The sequence below is a fragment of the Stegodyphus dumicola genome, chromosome 10 (assembly GCF_044657685.1).
Source record: "Stegodyphus dumicola isolate Sdum_Otavi_A_Nest chromosome 10, ASM4465768v1".
In the NCBI taxonomy this organism is placed as follows: domain Eukaryota; kingdom Metazoa; phylum Arthropoda; class Arachnida; order Araneae; family Eresidae; genus Stegodyphus; species Stegodyphus dumicola.
In genome coordinates this window covers 108,010,980-108,023,494 of record NC_140777.1, presented here as the reverse complement: position 1 = coordinate 108,023,494, position 12,515 = coordinate 108,010,980, and the positions used below count along the sequence as shown (strand labels likewise).

Genomic DNA, 12,515 nt, shown 5'->3' with positions numbered 1-12,515 from the left:
AGAATACTAGAATGGTTTAAAAAAAGTAAATGAAGTTAAAATTCAGAATACATTAAACATTTTAACGTTAAAAAAAGTGTGAAATTGCATCTAAAATTAAGTAATGTAACAAATAAACAGCACGTGCGGGAACGTTTGTGAAATATAACGTATAAGTTAAAAATCAGGTATTCTGAAATTTATGAAAGGTATGAAAAAAAATAGTATGTGGAAATTAAATAAAATATTACAAATTAGAAACGTGTTAAGTATTAAAAAAATATGACAGTAAATGAATATGTTATTATGAAACAGAAAACCTGAGAAATAAGTTAAAGTTTCATGAAAAACTAGAAAGGATAAAAGTATCAGAATAAAATTGACTAATAAAAACAAATTATCTTGTAATTTCATTTTCATGACATGATGAACTATTATTAAAGGAAAGTCTTTTTTATATTTGTTTCTTTTACATTGTTTTCAGAGTCGCGCATTGAATAATTTTAACACCAGACGTAAAAATATATTTCTAAAACATATCATTCACTTTTTCATTAATAGAGGGCAGCATCGCTATATCATCAAAATTAAGATGCAGAAAATATTTCCCGTTGCCAATATAAAAAACTAACTTTAAATGAAAAGCAGGAGGTCTACAACTCAATCAGCAATCTACCAACACCTCAACTCCACTCGTGACCACGCCTCCTAGTGTGATGACGTTGCCTTTGGTCCCGCCCTCTGTGTGACGTCGTTGGCCACGCCCACACCCCACACTGCGTGCAGGTGAACCCCCATTTTCTATCTACTTGCTTTCTTTCTGTCTATAGATGGAAAACAAACAGGGTTTTTTTTGTACAAGTATATCTGGGGAGCAAAATATTTAGGTACACATATGTGTACCTCTGGATACAAATAAGTAAATAATCTCATATTTTAATAATTATAAATTTTAATATTTAAAGCAGCCATTAGATTAAAATATGAAATAAAATGTGATACCCAAAGGAAATTCACAACAACATCCTAATTTATAAAATTTATTATATTTTAAGGAAATTTAATTATTATTTTATCTTTAGCAACACATTATTTTGTATGAAACTTCAACACAATTATTTTTAAAAGACATAAATGTACTCTACGTTTGGTACAGAAGACCCTTGTTTTGATGTACAGCCAAGAATTCTACATTTGGATGCATTTTTGTCATGTAGGAATTTTGGTACGTTATTTACACCATACAGACACAAGTCTTTTACCTGGTTGAGCAATTACGTTCCTCTGCTTCTTGAGGTGTTCTTCCACATTGGAGCTTGAAGAATGTCTTGAGCCTTCATCTATTAGTGATTAGATTTCTTTCATATCTGCACAACGCTGATGGGACTAGCAAGCGATATTCCATGATAGATTTAGCACCTGTGAGATTATTTTGCTTGTGATAGCAGGATACTAAATTATCTGAAAAATGCAGATTTGGGCGCAAAGTGAATAGTCTCTTGCCAAGGTTTCAAGGAAACATCCTATCGATAAGTCTCTTGACAAATACAATTTTGATTGAGAGAAATTTCAGTGTGTCGATCCAAATATGGAGAAGAACAAGTCGAATTATTTTATTTGCATTTTCATTACAGATTAATGTTTGGAGAACTGAGTGGAATATAAATTAGTTTGGGCAGCTCTTTTCTTCAAAACATTCAGCCCTCAGGTATTCAAAAAACGAAGCCGATGGTGAAAGATACTGTAGGGCATTCTCAAAGTCACCCTGCAAGCATAAAAATTTCTCGGTCATTCTGCAATAATAATAATAATAATAACGTACCTGGCATCATAAAAATTAGATTCAGGAAAGTATATTTAAAATAAGTTTTATTTCTTTTCAAAATATTAAATAATTATTGTCTTTCAGTAGGCTCGACTTTTAGTAGCTATACTGATTAATTTGTACATTTCTCTATGCTTGAAATTATTTAAAAATATGATCCAAAAGTATATTGCTTGTGCATGCATTACATTGTATTAAATATCGTACATTTTTTCTTCTATACAACTCTTTCAATTTATTTACAATGCTAAACGAAATTGAGACATTTTCACTTGTATTCTCATCAACTCAATCAAACAACTCATCATCTCAATCAAAACGTGATTCTGAACAGACACTATCTTCCCTGTTGACAGAGGTAGGCCACTCATCATCACTGTTATCAGAAATTTCTGACAAATCAGTTTTTTGCAGAAGACATTTTATGTTTTTAGGAGTTAAAATGTCTAAAGTAAAATATATTATATCTTACGTTCACAGAACTGCATTGAAAACCATCTATTACACCGCTTGCTCCTATTTGTTAGGAAAACTTAATTTTAGTTTGTAAATGATATCAGTTACAACTGATATCATGAAAGAACAAAGTAATTACAAAAAATAAATTATATTAAAAATACTAAATTAGCTCAACAATAGCTATGGACTCGCTTTATTCTCAAGGGTCTAGAAATATGGAGAATAAAACGCCAAGATTATAAAAATTGCATTTTAATTAAAAAGGAGGTAAGAAAAGATCCAAAAAATCTATAAAATATAATTTGTTTTTCATTACAATTAAATACTAGTTCTGTATAATCATTTATGTAATCAATGGGCTGTTTCGGAAACATAAACTTCAAGAACAGCAACTGACATTCAGAAATATCCCCCCAAAATTTAACAGGTGAGCCTAATTTATCTAGCGGATTAACGTACACGTTTGTGGACCATATACATTTCCATACAGTGCAATAAAAAATCACTTTAACCAACAAAAAAACCACGTTAAATAAAAGCTGTAACCTAAGTCTTTCTAAATATGCACTTTTAAATTATAAATAAATTGTTAGTTAATTAATTATTACTCGTGTTTTCGAAGGTTTTGCGACAACGCCATTTTTTCAATACAATCCGCTTGTTGCTCTGATTTTTTTTTCAAAAACACGCACATCTGCTGCTATCCTTCTTAAAACTTAAAAGCTGAAAAATTCACAGACATGATGATCAGGTTGAAATTGAGTGAATGATACTGGAATCTAACCAGCTACTCAAAATCGAAGGTCCACTTATGTGGACCTCTAAAGTCAAGTTGGTATGTTTAAAAGACTTACCACTAAATTTTCGTGTTTTCATAAAATTGCTAATTAACTTTATTTTTTTATTATTATTTATTCTTTATTTAATTAACTATTACATTTTTAGTTTCCGAAAAGCTAGAAACGTGCTCTAAATGTGTCTATTCCAAAACCTGGCAAGTCAAAAATCCAAAACCCTCAAAATTATAGACCTATGAGCCTCCTATGTTCGTTATCAAAGATTCGTACTGCTTGAATGTCTGAACGACTTCTGAACCAAAATATCGTTATTGATGAAAGATTTGGATTCTAAAAACAACGGTGCACGACTGGTGAGCTGGTGAGCTTCTACGAATATTATATTACGGTAAAAACCAGAAGAAGTTTTCCTAGGTCTAAAACATAGCATTTACCTGTGGCTTAGTCCGAAGTAGGCTTTAATATTATTCCATTTCGGCCTTTTACCGAGCCTTTGCGATAAAGCCAAGGAGTAACCAACGCCTTCCGGTAAAAGACCGAAACGAGGGATTACTTATGATAGAATTTTCTATTCTCAGATATAATGTATACAGTGTGTCCCGAAAAGGTTGGAAAACACTTCAATTTTTGAATTGTTAGCATAAATTGCAAAAGTGTTCAAAATAAGGTCTGATTTAAGGTTATATTGATAAAACTGTCCTACAATTATCTTTCAAACAGTTACAAGAAATAAAAAAATACAATATTTTGCCATTTCACAAATAAGATCCTATGTGAAAAAGCTGAACTAATGTACAATTCACTTGATAACAACTGAAGAGATTTGAATAATTTTTAAAAATAATTTTGGCAACAGTTAAAACATTTAATTCATAGCTCAGAAAAGAAATAAAACTAAAAATTACGAAATTTAAAAGATAAGAAAAATGTAGTGTGTTTTTCTTGAATACATCTAATACTTCTTACTACCTGTTACAACAAGGTTGATTGTTGTGGCATTTTGAATTACCAAGTAGATCAGCTGATTTGCAGAAACACATCTTCGTAGTACACTTCTTTGAACCGTTGCATTTTCTGATTTCTTGCCCTCCCCCAATTAAAGAAAGATTTTTACTACTTCATGTACACTTATTTCTCCTTTACCAACTTCTTCGATGTTGGAAACATTTTCTTTTCAAAAGTTAACCTGGTTTCTTGCATACAACGATTTTAATTTATCAAGCGTAGTATGAAGAATATAAAACTCATCATCTTTAATATCTCTAATAATGGATGTTACTAATTTTGATTCCATTTTCGATCTATAAATATCAGGTAATTTTATTTCAACATTTTATCCTACACTACGTTTCGGAAAGATTTTAGTAGCTGCAATCTTCATCTTTTTTACCTGCTTCTGAAGTCCTTCCTTAGATGCCATTCGTCATGTGTCTTGAATTACACTGAACTATTTTTATATCACTCCGCATTTCACATAAACTCTTTATGAGCTGATTGCAAAATTCCCTTCATTGTCGGAATGGAGAATGTTCGGGGCTCTAAAAATTGTGAAAATATTCAAAGACGATATGTTACTTTATAAGCTCTATCGTGCAGACTTCGGAGTAGGACTAATTTTGCAAGATGATCTCTATATATTAAAATCAATTTCATACCACAATCAGGATTATACTGTACATCAATTAGGTCGACTTGGAATCAAGAATTAATTTCAATATGCACAGCTGGTTGGATTGTTTATTCATTGAAGAACCGTGCTGATTTAAGCATATTTGTTTAGGAAAATGTTACGGTTAGTGACTTTTGTTTTTCTTACAGTTTCCGTGGAATTACCATCACTCACGTTGCAAATCAAAGTGACAAAACGCAACGTGAATACGTTTAGCAGCCAAAATCATTCTAAAACCAACCTAGATAGAAAGCAAACTGTCAGCTAACACATTTTCGAAAGCACCACTTTGATTCAAAGAAACAAAGCAGTTTTATTCAAAAAAGAACAACATTATAATCCACGCGTGTCATCAAAAGCTCATTTTAAAATTCTTATACCACAAGATAGTATGAAAAAAACTGGTGGTCAACAAACTTGGCTTAAATTTGATTATGAAATTGTTTAATTCTGGGAATTAAAACTTAGTCGCAAAAATTCAATTTCACATTACTCATCCAAAGTAAGAAAGCATAAATTAAAAATAATTTTGCCAGTTTTTCATTCACCAAACAGAGCGAGTTCGCTTCTCCTTCGGTATTATGTTAATACATAAATTATATTTCTTACATCTTATGTATATATAGTATATACAAAAATTAAAACTTAAAGCATTTTATTGATGAAGCCTACGTGAATGTATTCCACTGTTCGTAGAAGCTGGTGAGTCGCATAGTATTTTTTTTCGAATCCAAACTTTTTAATAATATTGCTATTTTCGTTTCGGAGGAAAACATTGATGTTTTCAGGAAACGTAAATTCGTGTTGCATTTGATAACGAAGATAAGAGTTAGTTAATTTTGAGGGTTTGAATGGTACTGCTCAGGTTTCGAATAGGCAATATTAATTCACATTTCTGTTTTCTTTAAATATAGCGATGTAGTTAATTAGCAATGAACATTATTATGGGAATAATAATGTTCATTGTTAATGTGCAGAGACAGTTTAGTAATTACCATTATTACAGGAAAAAACAAATTTGGACTTAACGTTTTTTATCATACGATTGGAGGTAGAGTTAAGTCAAGGAGCATATTTAGGCTTGTGGTTTAGCAATATAAGTGCTAACCTCAAAAAGCGAAGTTAACTTTTAGTCTCTTGAAAGATGGGTTTAAGAAACGTTCGACATCTTGTGGGGAGGTATAAGTGTTGTTCGCGAAATATAGTATCTTCGCTATGGAGTGCTAATTGGGTTTGGAGACTGTTAACCCTTTAACTGTCAAGTTATTTTGATGATTTGGGTACACAAATTGTCAAATTTTTTTATTTCAAAAACCAAATGCTTAGTACAAAATAAAATATACTTAAGTAGTTAAAAATTGATATTTTGACTTACATGGGTAAAATTTTTAAAGTTTTGTAGCCACTGCATATTTTCTTTGAGGCAGCTGTCACTCAACATGGCAGTTGCAAAGTTCGCTTCTAGTGGAGCATTGTTTTCTAAAAATGAAAAAAATTAACTATTTTCTAAAACATAAATAAATATAAGTGAATACCTATTAGTAGTTCAGTAATTCAATCTTATGTGGTACAACTGGAAACACTTTTCCAAGCACAAACCAACTCCACAATCACTACACCAGAATCGTGATTCCTTCCTTATCTTTTCCCCATTTTTATCCTTTTTCGAACAACACACTTTGCACTATCTTGTAGGCTCACGTTTCGCAGGAATAGGAGGAAAATGGGATATAAAATGTCGTTCAGTAAGACGGGCAGGGTTATCTATTGTAGTGGTCTGCCAACATTCTTTTGTCCAGAAGCTGCATCATCATATTTATGAAAAACTCTTCTACAACTTGGATAAAAATGTAATACGTTTCCTAACTACATTTTTATAGAGAAAATATGAGTTCCAGAGTACCTTGTCTAGTAAATGTAAAAGTATCTTTTTATAATATTTTATCTGACGTTTTCGAATTGTTGGATGAAAGGATATTTCCTGATCACAGCGATCTACACCACCCATAGTTAGACCGTAATTAGAAACAATCTTCGGCTTGAGTATATCTCCATTTTTTATTTTTGAGGCTGACCATGGAAGTATCATGAATACTGCTCATCAAACACACATCCTTCATCTTCGGTTGAAGAATCTAAATCATCTATATAACGTTTCAAAGAACTGGACGCTATTTTACAACAAAAAGATCCCATGCACCTTGAACCAAATAACCTCTAACCTTTGAAATCTTCAGTAAAGTGCTGTCATCTATTGAACTGAGCGCACATTAACTTTTCCCGAGATACAGTCGGGTTTGACAAAGAGATGAAGCCGAAATAAACGTCTCCCGATATATATTCGGGTATAACAATACGATGCACTCAAAAAAAATTACCCCGAGTAATACTCGGGCGTGACATTTTCGAACACTAGTGCTGTGCCCGAGATTATCTCGGGCATGACAGTTAAAGGTTTAAGAATAGAACTCGGCTTTCTTCGTGTCTGTGGGAGCTACCACTGCATCTACAAAAAGAACGGAATCAGTGTTTTCTGCTCGTGTTACCCGGCAGATTCACGCCCAAGATTGTTGCCACTAGCCGTTAGAGACTTTATATATTTTGGATATTGTGATTAGAAGAACTGGTCGCGTGATGTCTTCATCCCATTCTGGAAAATAAGACAAAATTCGAATTTTTATAACGACAAAACTGATTATGAAAATTTAAATCACCAGCAATAATAATATTGTTGAGAGTTTAGAGCAGTTTGTTAATATCTTCCTCAGGGATTTTAAAACCTTTGGAAGAGATCCCAATTACTGAAGTTGAATTTGGAAAAAAATTCGATATATTAGCTGCGGGTTTGTTCAGACTCAGTGTATTCATCCTTCTGTGAAGGGTATGGTCTTTAATATCTATACATGTGCCACAATGATACATTTCCAGCCGACTGACAGTTTGCCTGTCATGAAGAAAAATTGTAATTTACAAGCATGAGAACGCTCCCTGGCTGGAGTTTGGTTTCTTGCATAAGAATAGGGTGAAAACACTTTTCATACAGATTTTACTCTGAATTCGCTAAGATTAGGTATGATATCATTGGTATTCCATAAACAGAGTTTTATAACGTCGTTAAAAGTATTGAATCTTCATGCTGAGGGGAATCGTAAAATTGGAGCGTAATATAGTTCTTAGAGTTATAGTAGGCTGTGTCAGCTCCAGAGTGAGCCACTCTAAGATGTGGCAGAGCAGCTTTGAGAGTTACAGCAACACTCTCTGGTCAAAACCAGACTGATTAGAAATTTGTATGATTCCCGAAAGAATATCGTTACAATTTAGAATAAAATTTCGTTCTTCGGGTACCGATAAATTTATAAAAGAGGGGAGAGCAACATGTTGTTATGAAAGGATATTTCCTGATCACAGCGATCTACACCACCCATAGTTAGACCGTAATTAGAAACAATCTTCGGCTTGAGTATATCTCCATTTTTTATTTTTGAGGCTGACCATGGAAGTATCATGAATACTGCTCATCAAACACACATCCTTCATCTTCGGTTGAAGAATCTAAATCATCTATATAACGTTTCAGCGTTTTACAACACTGGAGTTGAGACTCCGGAAGGTATATTACTAGCGTTAAGAGCAGCGACTGGTCTGCGGTTATTATTGATCTCTTTAAGTCCAAATGGCGAATTTCCCCTGAAGGACTATTGTTTTCGTTTTCAGATTTTGCGTCGAAACCTTTAAAATACTGTATCACGTTTCAAATCGTTACCACCAAATATTATGGCCCTGTATTATATTTGAAGAAATTAAATAATGAAGAATCTGCATAAATAAATGTATGTTTCTTGCGTTGTGATAAAACAACGGTACCTAGAGCCATCAAAATTTGAATAACGTAATCTTCCATAGAGTATGGGCATGGGGAAGACCTAATTATAATTTCAAATTTGTTTTGTTATCGATTTCATATTTTGTAACACTTTAACGAATTTTTGATTAAAAAAACTAAACGTTTTCAAAGCGAGAAAGGGCAACGCTTACAGAAAAAGTATTTTTATCTCCAGCGTGTGAGACTGCGTAGGAAATTCCAAACATATGGGCAATTTAAAATTATTTTATCATATTATCATATCATTATTTATGAACTGAATTTTATGGTTTAAGTGCGAAGAGACATGGAATTTAACAAATAAAGGTAACACGCAAAATGTTGAAAAAAACTCATGTTGAAAAAACCCTCATGAGTTAACATGAAAAAAAACATGAAAAAAACTCATGTTAACTCATGTTAAAATCTGAAAAACCTTTCAATTTTTTTTTCTTTTTTTGTGTGTGTTGTTTTTTTCGTTTTGGTTATTTTGGTGTTGGTGATGGTAGAAATGAAATATGGTGTGGGATTTCCTTCGGCTCGTTTAGGTTCCTTAGGTTCAATTTGTGGATTCATGACATTATAACAATTATTGTGTCATCTACACACTACATACTTACATCTACATAGTTTCATCTACATACTTCTCCTACGCCTAAATTTAGTTCGAATCCAAGCAAAAGATCTGCGGTCATTCGGGAGGGACTTTTACCATCAAAGGAAAAAATTCTCTTATCTGCACACTTTTAGTGGACATAAGAAACAAATTGATACTTTCCTTTAATTTGTTTCTTCTCCAAACTTGGAAATGTTTCTGTTCACTCAGGTATATACTCCGAGAAGTGGGAAAATAGTTATAATCTTGATTCCACTCCCCTCATTACAGTCCTCAGCAGTTCTTCAATTGAAAAATACCAAGTCAATAAGATATTTCATAAGGGAAATAAAGTAATCTTTTAAATCGTCTGTACTATCACAATAAAGGACTACCCTTCACAAAACGCACTGCTTGAACGTTTAAAGGTCGAGAAGAGAAATGAAGCAAGCTATTACTAGGTTATCATAAAACGTCTTCAGCTGCTTTTGCACCGAGTATATTTTAAAAAGTTTGTGAAATTATCTTAAAGGAATCATAAATAAGAGTGCATAAACGGTTACTTTATCGAAATATCAAGTTTATTCTTATACTTTAATATCTATTTTAGGTTGAAAGGAAGACTTTAAATTGTATTAAAAAATATCAGCTCATATAACAAGATCAAACCCTGCAGTCCAAAAGGAAAAAAGAGAAAGTAAAATTCTCCTTAACAGAGGAAAGCGTAGATACTCAATTCATCTTAGAACAAAACAGTATTTAAGGAATCATATACTCCGCAGCCAAAAAATGAAAGATTCTCAGTTAACTAAATGCAGCTAACAGGTTCTTAGTTATCGTGCTGTGCAAACAAAAGTCCTATCAGTTACATTATGGAGCGAAGGAGTACTTCTATGTTTAGCCACCTCTTTCACACTTGTGATTATTCTTTGGGAGGATGAAGATTCATTAAGAAAAGTCTAAAGTCGGATTAAAATCGAAATTAACGTACAATTTAGAGAAAAAAAATTAAATTACTTACCTTTCACACCTTTATCAGGGTGAACAATTAGGCATCTGCAATTTTAAGCGATACAATAAATACTTCACATTCTAGATCTTTACTTCCACCTCTATAAATATATATTTTACTCCGGAGGAAATGGTGCTGTATACCAAATGGTTGGAATTCCGTGCAGTGTATTCAGAACCTAAACCAACTGGTACTAAACGTTTTACTTTACACGAATATTTATTTAATTGCCGAGAGATTAGTTTAATAGCCATTAGCCTTGCGCCACTACAAGGGACGGATCCGTGGCCTCTTTTGAAGGGACGGGCAGCTGGAATCATGCCTTCTTCGAGATTCGAACTCGGACCCATCGTTACGGCAGTCAGAATCACTAACCGCTATATCGGCGGAATATGTTAAATTAAGATCTTCACTTGAGTTCACAGAACGTAGCACACCACCATCTTCTTATGCGATATATTTGGATGTTTTATGTATCGAGCAATAAAACATTATTCAGATCTGTAATATATTTGAATAATTGATTCATTATCTAAGATTTTGCATCTGAGAAATTCCAAAAAACGTTTCCAAGGAAGTTGCTGTGCATATTATGGTGCATGTGGAATTTGTGGGGGCATAGAAAAAGAGTTATATTTTTTATGTATGCGGTGTATATTCAGGTCTTTTCCGAAATGTAGTAACAAAGCAATAGACTCCAGTTATAACCTTATCTACTAAAAAATAAAATGTATGTTATTTTTTTAACTTGTTGCTCACAGTGTAAAAAAGATTCAACTCATGCAAAGTGCTAATAATATGTTTAATTCTTTCTTTGAAATTTTAAAAATTCCATAATAAATGTCGATCGATCCCGATAGATGATCTGATTATAAATGCATCTTTGTGAATTTATCGGAGCATGAATTAAATACGGTACTAATTTATTTCCTTTCAGTAGGAAGTACTTTATACTTAAGTAGTAATTCTCTTGCTTGATACCTTTGTAAAATGGCATTCTGCATCTCTTTGTGATGGTATAACGGAAATTTTAATTCCGCTGGATGTTTCTCTTCAAAAGCATGGGAAATTTGAAATATTTGATCATACGTACCAAACTCTTTTCTTTGAAAACCGTGATTATAAATATAATTTTCTATAACCAGAAAATATCTTATCATTTTTTAATAATAGCTTCACATAATTAGGAAATATTTATTCTGAAATATGTACGATTATTAATTCGAGAAATTGTATTTATAGTGCATCGCTTTAGCCCTTTATTCTAAATACGAATATATCTGAAATCATCCCTATAATGGAAATGATTTCATTTGAGATATAAAGAGAAAAAACTATATTTTATTATTTCCGACTTTCTTTCAGGATTTGAAGCGGAACCCGTTCTTAAATTTAATAAACGGATATTAGATAAAATACATGTTTGGGAATGTGATATATTATCCGTTTGGTAATACGTATGTGAGAAAATATCCATTCCGAAATAATTTAGGAATAGCTGCAATGCGTTAACAATAGTTCTTTCCATTGTAATAAATGTGAAGGCTTTATTGCGTAGATGGAATTTCAAACAGACGTGGCCGAGGTCAACATAATTTTATTGTTGGATAAAGAAATTCTGAAGACGTAATATTTGATTCACACATTTTTATGAGTACAATATTCATCCCACAGTTTATAAAAGCTTGACTAATCTTAAAGCAAATATTATATATTATAATACATTATAATTAAATATTGCATATTAATATAATAAACACTTTTATTAAGTTCCTAAATTTATTTCAAAGCTAAACACATCGTTGAAAGACCTTCATCTTTGAAACTGGAAAATGCAACAACAGTCACTAATTATGAAACCTTTACTACTACTATTTCGGGGTGCACTTGTAATTGTTCACATCTGCCACTGGAAAAAAAAAACTATTTCGGGGTGCTGTGTTAAAATTTCTTTATGACTGTGCATGGTTTCAATTCCGTGTTTGACAATGCCATTTGGAAAATAACCACTATTGCAGCTTTATCTTCTACAAACCTATGAAACTGAGTAAAAGTTTTAAAATTAACTGAATTGTCTTCACTCGCATTATGAATGTCCGAAATACATCACGAAAGCAAATGCCAAACAACAGTGGCAGCCTAGCCACTAACGATAAGGCGATCTCAAATGTATGTTAATAACCACCGCTTTGCCTTCAAGGAGACAACGCGGTTTCCTTTAAAAAATTGACCCTGTTTAGCCAAGTTCTCGGAAGTTCTTAAAATTTTTCAGAATTTATACCACGGAAGGAGATGAAAAAAGCTGGTGGTCATCAAA

The 12,515-nt window shown here is 32.4% G+C and overlaps 1 long non-coding RNA gene across 1 annotated transcript; it reads right to left on the bottom strand.

Moving 5' to 3' along the window:
- Positions 1-1,005: 1,005 nt before the first annotated feature.
- Positions 1,006-6,243, bottom strand: LOC146995067 (uncharacterized). The gene is made up of 2 exons (XR_015043685.1): positions 6,105-6,243; positions 1,006-1,744 (listed from the first exon to the last, which is right to left on the bottom strand). It is a non-coding gene; the product is annotated as an uncharacterized LOC146995067 (long non-coding RNA).
- Between the last annotated feature and the right edge of the window lie 6,272 nt (positions 6,244-12,515).